We start from the raw sequence: 7503 nt of genomic DNA on the forward strand, positions 1-7503 counted from the left end.
ACAGACATAGTTCAGCTTTCACACCTATGTAACAAGATGGATTCCACTGTGGCTATGAAGAACCTCTTTGCACACCGTTGTTTATGTTTTCATTCAGCTTGAAGTAACGAGTGGGAAAGAAATAGGCGGCATAAAGCTACAGAGGAAAACTAGAAAGCTGGCCAGCCGAATAAAAAATATATTTGGAACGAACAAAGCGCCGCAGTCGTTCTTGAACTGATAAAATATGGCATATTTCGGAACGATTTTGTCACCTTACACGGCTCGCGTCGCCAGAAATACGGGTCGCATAAATAAAAAACAAATTTCCATAAAGTACATTTAATACTGATCTCCGTTGTAGGAAAAAATACTCGTTTGCTTTGTCTTTGACAATTTGGAAAAAACGTTATAAAATTGTTCATTGATTATACTCTTCCTGGCAAATTTGTTCACTGAAAACGTAGCCGTCAAACAACAAATTGGGCATCGTTCAATTCGGGAATGTTTTCAGGAATGCTTTTAGCTCCTGAATAAACTAAAGCATCTCATCCAAATGTTGTATGAAACAAGAATTAGAATTCCAAACAAGTCTCGAAAATAAGATTAAGATAAGTCACGGTCACTATCCAAAAAAGAGATTACAAGCTGTACAAATGTCACTTGGCTTACCGCGAAAGGACTTCAGCAAACTCGCTGATGGTTTATAGTTTGTGGTATCCCCATCAATCAATATGGGCTCTCAGTGATCTCGAACTGATTTCTGTGAATAAACTGCTTTAAGCGGCTCAAGTCTCTAAGGTCTTCTAGCGGGATTTTTCGGATTTCACCGTCGGTCCAACTGCTCAGTCGTTCAACCCAGGTTAAAACGCTTACGAATTGCAATTAACGACAAAATGTCTACTTCCTAATAAACTATGATAACCTAGCTATAATAACAAGCACTAAGTAAGATTAAGTCCCAATGGATGACTCCGATAACAAATGATTTAACGAAGGAACAAACGTACCAACGGAAAAATGGAGGTTTCATAACATACGAAACCTCCGAGCCAGCGCGTGGTGCATCTTGGTAGACAGAGAGTCTTTAAAGTCATCCTTTCATTCTAGCTCAGTTCCATCTTGAGTGTGTAATGGTTCTGGGTCCTCGATGTTGTAGGCTATAGATTTTGTTTTCAGGCCATTAAGACCAAGCCCGACTTTCTCACATTCATTTTCAACTCAGTTGTTGTGCTTCTTCAATTGCGTCTGATAACAGTGCAATATCTTCTGCGAAATCTAGGTCAGCAAGAACTACATTAGGGTGTCACCTGGACTTCTGAGCTGTTATTGTGAATCGAAGGTCATCTTCTTTTCCAGCCATTGCTTTCTTCATGGCATAGTCGAGCACAATGATGAATAAGAAAGGAGCTCAGTAATGTGTCCCCCTGTAGCATTCCAGCTGTGATGTCAAAAAGCTCAGGTTCCCCATCTGGTGATATTACCTTAGCCTTGGTGTTACTGTACATCTTATTTATGGTTCTCAGAAGATTTGGTTGAATTCCGTATGCTCTCAGTATTCTCATCACTTTCCCCCGATGAATAGAATCAAATGCTTTCTTAAAATCAATGAAGGTGATAATTGAAGGTAAGTTTTTTGCCTTGACTCCTATGATTCTTCTAAGAGTCAGTATTTGCGCCGCTGTTGATCTCTTTACAAGGAATCCGTTTCGATTAATTCTCAACTTGAGATCTATCATACTTCTTATACGATTGAGTATCAGCCGGTTATACATTTTGGCTACTATACATATCAAGCTAATACCTCTGTACAAGGAAAGGTTACGTTTTATACAAACGTTGGCCGTGTAGCACTTATATTTTAAACAGAATTGACTGAACAGAATGTAATGTGAAGTGCTATATTTCTATCCCATATGAACCATGTGAGCGTTAGCCCTACTGATGGAAATGGGCCCACACAAGGACAGAGAAAAACTCTGACCAGGGTGGGAATTGAACCCACGACCTTCGGGTTAGATCTCCGCCGCTCTACCGACTGAGCTACAAGGTCAGACGAGAGCAGGCCGTGGAAACTGAAGATGTTAAAGTCACGGCAATGAACATGTACAAGTACAAGGAAAGGTTACGTTTTATACAAACGTTGGCCGTGTAGCACTTATATTTTAAACAGAATTGACTGAACAGAATGTAATGTGAAGTGCTATATTTCTATCCCATATGAACCATGTGAGCGTTAGCCCTACTGGTGGAAATGGGCCCACACAAGGACAGAGAAAAACTCTGACCAGGGTGGGAATTGAACCCACGACCTTCGGGTTAGATCTTAAGTTCATATGGGATAGAAATATAGCACTTCACATTACATTCTGTTCAGTCAATTCTGTTTAAAATATAAGTGCTACACGGCCAACGTTTGTATAAAACGTACCCTTTCCTTGTACTTGTACATGTTCATTGCCGTGACTTTAATATCTTCAGTTCCCACGGCCTGCTCTCGTCTGACCTTGTAGCTCAGTCGGTAGAGCGGCGGAGATCTAACCCGAAGGTCGTGGGTTCAATTCCCACCCTGGTCAGAGTTTTTCTCTGTCCTTGTGTGGGCCCATTTCCATCAGTAGGGCTAACGCTCACATGGTTCATATGGGATAGAAATAAAGCACTTCACATTACATTCTGTTCAGTCAATTCTGTTTATAATACCTCTGTAGTTGTTAGTATTTGATAAATCTCCTAATTTTGGTACTGGTGTGACACACATGTCCAATATACATGAACTGAGTCGGGTCGTCAATTGCTGTTGACGGCCCGACTCACCGGATGTCGGGTCGTGAAGTTTAAAAAGGAAGTAAGATTTACTGCCGGAAGTCGAGACAGATTTTGCCAAAATCACACGACTTGAACACCTCTGACGGAATACTATCTGGACCAGCTGCTTTCCCGATTTTGAGCGATGTTTTCACTTTCCTATATTCTTCTGTAGGAAATAAGTCATCTTTGGTATCAAGGTCTTCAAAGATATTTGGTATTTCCTCAACAGGAGGGTTTCCCAATAAATTCTTGAAATGTGAGAACCAAGTTTATACTCTTTCTTCTGGGCTTGCTCCTGATATTTGTCCTTCCTTCGCTTTCTTCCTTCGTGTGATTTCATTAACTGTTTTCCAAGCCTCACCATACTTCTGAGCTCCTTGCGATGACTCGATTTACTGATTTCTAGCTCAAGTCCTTGTTCTTTTACATGTATTTGGTCATTGACTTGGTACAGATTTCCTAGTGCTTGTTTCCAGGCTTCTTTGTTGTCGTCAGTTTTTTCAGCATTACACTTGCGATGTGCTTCATCTGCCTCCAACAACCTTTGCTCCACGAATTCTTTCATTTGTTTCCGACAAAGCTCTTTGGCATTAAACAGCGAGACTTGAATTTCATCAGTGACAAATCTTTAGTGGCAATGTTATAAGACGGATTGGATCTTCTGAACTGCTTGAGGATGGTGAGCAGTGAACATTCATCGTTCTTGTCGCGATCTTTCCTTCCAGGAGTAGATTCGTTATGAGAAAACTTGTCTTCTTGGTGCGACCCAAGCATTGTGTATGTATTATCAGCTATCTGTGACCTTATGTTATAGGACAGAGCCCACCTACTCAATGCTAATGGCGTCTTGGTTATGCCCACGATTCCTCCACCTCTTTTCCTTATCCCATTCAGCCACTCAAGATTGTGAACGGGACGGACCTGGATGAACTTGCTTTCATTCCATTTGACAACGAAGTTTCCCTTTTTGAACTCTTCCTTTTGCAACTGCTCCATCTATGCAATGTACACTGATCCCATCTTGCATAATTCAGATGGTCATATCTGAAAAAAATATGGAAGCCTGTGGCGAAAACTGTGCAAGTACAGGTTCCATATCCCCTATCTCTGAGTGCGGCTCGTATGTGGGCATTGTTAGCAAGTCATCGGTGTCAGTCCTCTCATTAGCCAGTTTTGATACTGTAACAGCAACATTTGGGACTTTTGTAGGAATAAGCAACTCTGACGTTCTGACGGGCTTTTCTCAAGAGGCTGGACACAATCCATCACATTTGCAAGTCTGAGCAACAACATGTCTTTAAATGTTGATCTGCGGCTGATGAAAGATCTGGCAATTTCAATTTCTGATCTTTACGCCAGTACCACATATCTATTCCATGCATCATTAAATTTGATTACATAGTCTTTGTCAGCAGCATATTCCAACTCATCACACAACCAAATCATAGCTACAACAAGTTGCAAAAATAGTGGAGACACTTCACCTTCTTGGGGCGTTATTAATTTGCCTACTATCTCTCACACTGCAGCCCCCTCCCCCCTTATCAGTGTTGCTAGCAAGACAACAAAAATGTTGCAAACTTAAACAGTCAACATTGAAAGGGGGAGAGGGGAAGGGAAGTGGGAAAGATTTAAATTCTAGATACGGCGGGTATTGGAAGCTAGAAAAGGTGTTTTTTAATGAAAGTGTCTCAACAATTTTGCAACTTGTTGTAGATCACTCTCCTTCGTTTCAAGCTTTTTCTGCATTCCTTTTGAAGGCACTCAGGAATCACAAATGATATTTTGCTTCTGCAGCCATTAAATCACACACACCAGCCAAAGTTTGTAGTCGAACTAAGGAGCTTCAATAATTTTGCTCACTCATTTTCAATGTCTTTAAAGATGATAATCTTCCTTTTTGGTTTTCCGCTTTGACAAAATATGCATTTGCTCCAGTTGACTGTTTTTTTCTGCATGACTGCGTGTTTTAAGATGACTGTTAGGAGCTCTTGTTGCATGTCAAAGTTCTTCATGCACTTGTCTCTCCCTCTTGTTGCAGACGTTGGGTTTTCTCTTTACTTGCGTACGGTGCGTAACAGTTGCCATGCCAAACAATACAAGTATCATCATTTCTTCCAAATAAATCTTCTAGACGATCGATAACCTCTCTGTTTGCTAAGTCCCTGTACTTCCTTTGTTTAGTCGTCGCTTCGTAAACAAAATTTTTGCTGTAACTTGTAGTTTCTCTTACATCGTCCTTTGGCTTATTACGCTTCTGACAACTGCACAGCTTCAAGTCAACTTCCAAAGCTTTCTTTAGGGTCACAATTGGATACATTCCAACATTTCACAGCTTTAGAACAGCTTTCTACTTTCCAAAAATCGAGCGATGGCATACTAGACAACGAAACTGGGTAACCAGGCAGGCCTACTTACCCTTGGACTGGACTCAGAAAGTGGGAGCGAAATTAGGGAATCGCCTCCTTGAAGGCGTTTCCGTTTTCACATTCAAATGGGTAGCCATCAACGTCATTAAAACAGTACCATTAAACCCAAAATAGCAGTGCACGTGAAACAGATTTCTTTTTTTATTCAGCCACTTAAAAAGGACATGTTTCTCTGTGTCAGAGAATATTATGATAACATATTAAATGACGTCATACATTGCCCCACGACACGGGCAAGTCCTTAGTTCCTCAAAATACGAAGTATCTAACATATTATAGCTGGAAAACCTCCGGAAAATCCAAATGTGTGATAATTAACTCAGTAGCTTCCCCTTTTATTTCTACACATTTATCATTGGGATGACATCATTTTAAATGTCCATTTTGCGACGTCATTTTCAGACTGAAAATCACAAAATGAACTTTGCTAACAAGCATTTTCGTTTTCAGCACGTCAGATTACTTCAGAAAACTCTTGTTACCAGCTTTTACCAAGAAATGCTTCTTGAGTAAACGGGCGGTTTGAACTCCATAAAACTTTAGCGCGATTTGAAACATTCATCATGACCTCAGAGTTTTCAAGCAAGCAACCGTGAACGATAATCCTGCCGGTGTACGTTAGATCAACTAATTGATCAGATCGGCGTAATTACAAGTTGAAAAGGTAAATTTTGAGCCGCAGCCGATACAACGTAGATTTGGTTTAGTAATAGTTTCGACGTGTAGTTCCTCGATGTACTCGACGTCGGAGTTTACGAACAAATTTCTCCAGGGACGTTTAATCCCTCAAACTAGTAGCATGTACGATTTTTTGGAAGCTCAAGTTTGTTTCTCGCCGATCGGAATCTACACAATGTCTACACTCGTGGAACAGGAAACTATACGGTAAACATTTCAGACAAATACCGACAAACTAGACCACAAGTATTTCAAACATCACAATATGCTTCTGGGACTTTCAGCTCGATTCAGGTTTTAGCCATCCCAGCCCGGTAGGAAACCAGATTTATAATACGTACTGCTCTGTTTTGCAGTTTTTGCAAATTAGCTATTTGTGTGTCACCTATTGTGACCCAAACATTACAACCTTATGTAAACAGAGATTACTTCATGGAAAATTTTTATTCTCGAATTGAGTAGTATCAGAAAACGAACGAGTGAGTTTTCTGATACGAATCAATGAGTGAATAAAAACCGTACAAAGCATTTTCCATGCTGTAATGTGTTTATTTTATAGGTATTGAGGTTTTTTTCGTGGTGTGCTTGATTGACAAATTAATTTTGCACAATTGCAGTAGGGCGATGAAAGCAATGACCAATGGTTTAAAATCCCCCAACCGACAATTTATTAAATCAAATTTACAACACTTACTGTGTTTCAGATATTCCAAAGTAGTCCAAAGTGAAGAGTGTTTTTAGTTTGTCGCTTGTCAAACCTACCAGCGCTTTAGGTTTATTTCGATTTCCTTGCTTCTTTAGTTGTTTTTGTTTGGACTAAAGAACCTCTCTGGTTTTCTCAAATACCAGGTTATGCTTGCGGAATAAACTTCGCAGGAAAGTCGGCTCGTATTCATTGCCGTCTTCAGTGCGGACGGAGATAATAAATTGGTGGATGTATCAGCAGTACTCATTCAGCTCAACCGCTGGAATAACTTTCATTCCTTCGTTTTCAAAAGTCGTTTAAGCAACCGTAAATCTCGTTCAGTTTTTTGAGCGGCATTTCTGTTTTCTTGTTCTAAAATAAATTACTCAACTGAGCAAACAGAAGAAACCTTCTCTCATTCGATACGTTCATTCATCACTAGTAAAATTTCGTCGTTCCCGTTGCTGATTGGACGAGCGATATTTCTTCACGGTGAAATTTTGTCGCTCGTGTTCCTAATTGGGTACATTTAGAATCAGACTAGCCATCCGCTGTCTGGAGGCGATAACCATAAACTCATGTTTTCACACGTTCAGGATTTGGTTAACTGAAAGCCACGATGCAATTCCTTGAGATCTTTGGAAAAACAAACTTGAAAAAAGTCCTCTATTGCCTTTGTAAAATATTTCGCAAAAATAATTCGACAAATGAAAGAAAATGCTGTTTTTTTTACTTCTTGATTGAAACAGATTTTCTTGATACATGCTCATGTTTCCTACCAGCCAATCAAAACGCGCGTCTGAGAACATATAATGAATCAAAATTCGTGTGATGCAACAGCCGTGTTTACATGCATTCATCTAAACACAGCTATTGACCAATGACAGGACGCGTTCTACCCTAATTATTTTATAAAAGTCTTTC

The sequence above is a fragment of the Montipora foliosa genome, chromosome 6 (genome assembly GCF_036669935.1).
Source record: "Montipora foliosa isolate CH-2021 chromosome 6, ASM3666993v2, whole genome shotgun sequence".
NCBI classification, from domain to species: Eukaryota; Metazoa; Cnidaria; class Anthozoa; order Scleractinia; family Acroporidae; genus Montipora; species Montipora foliosa.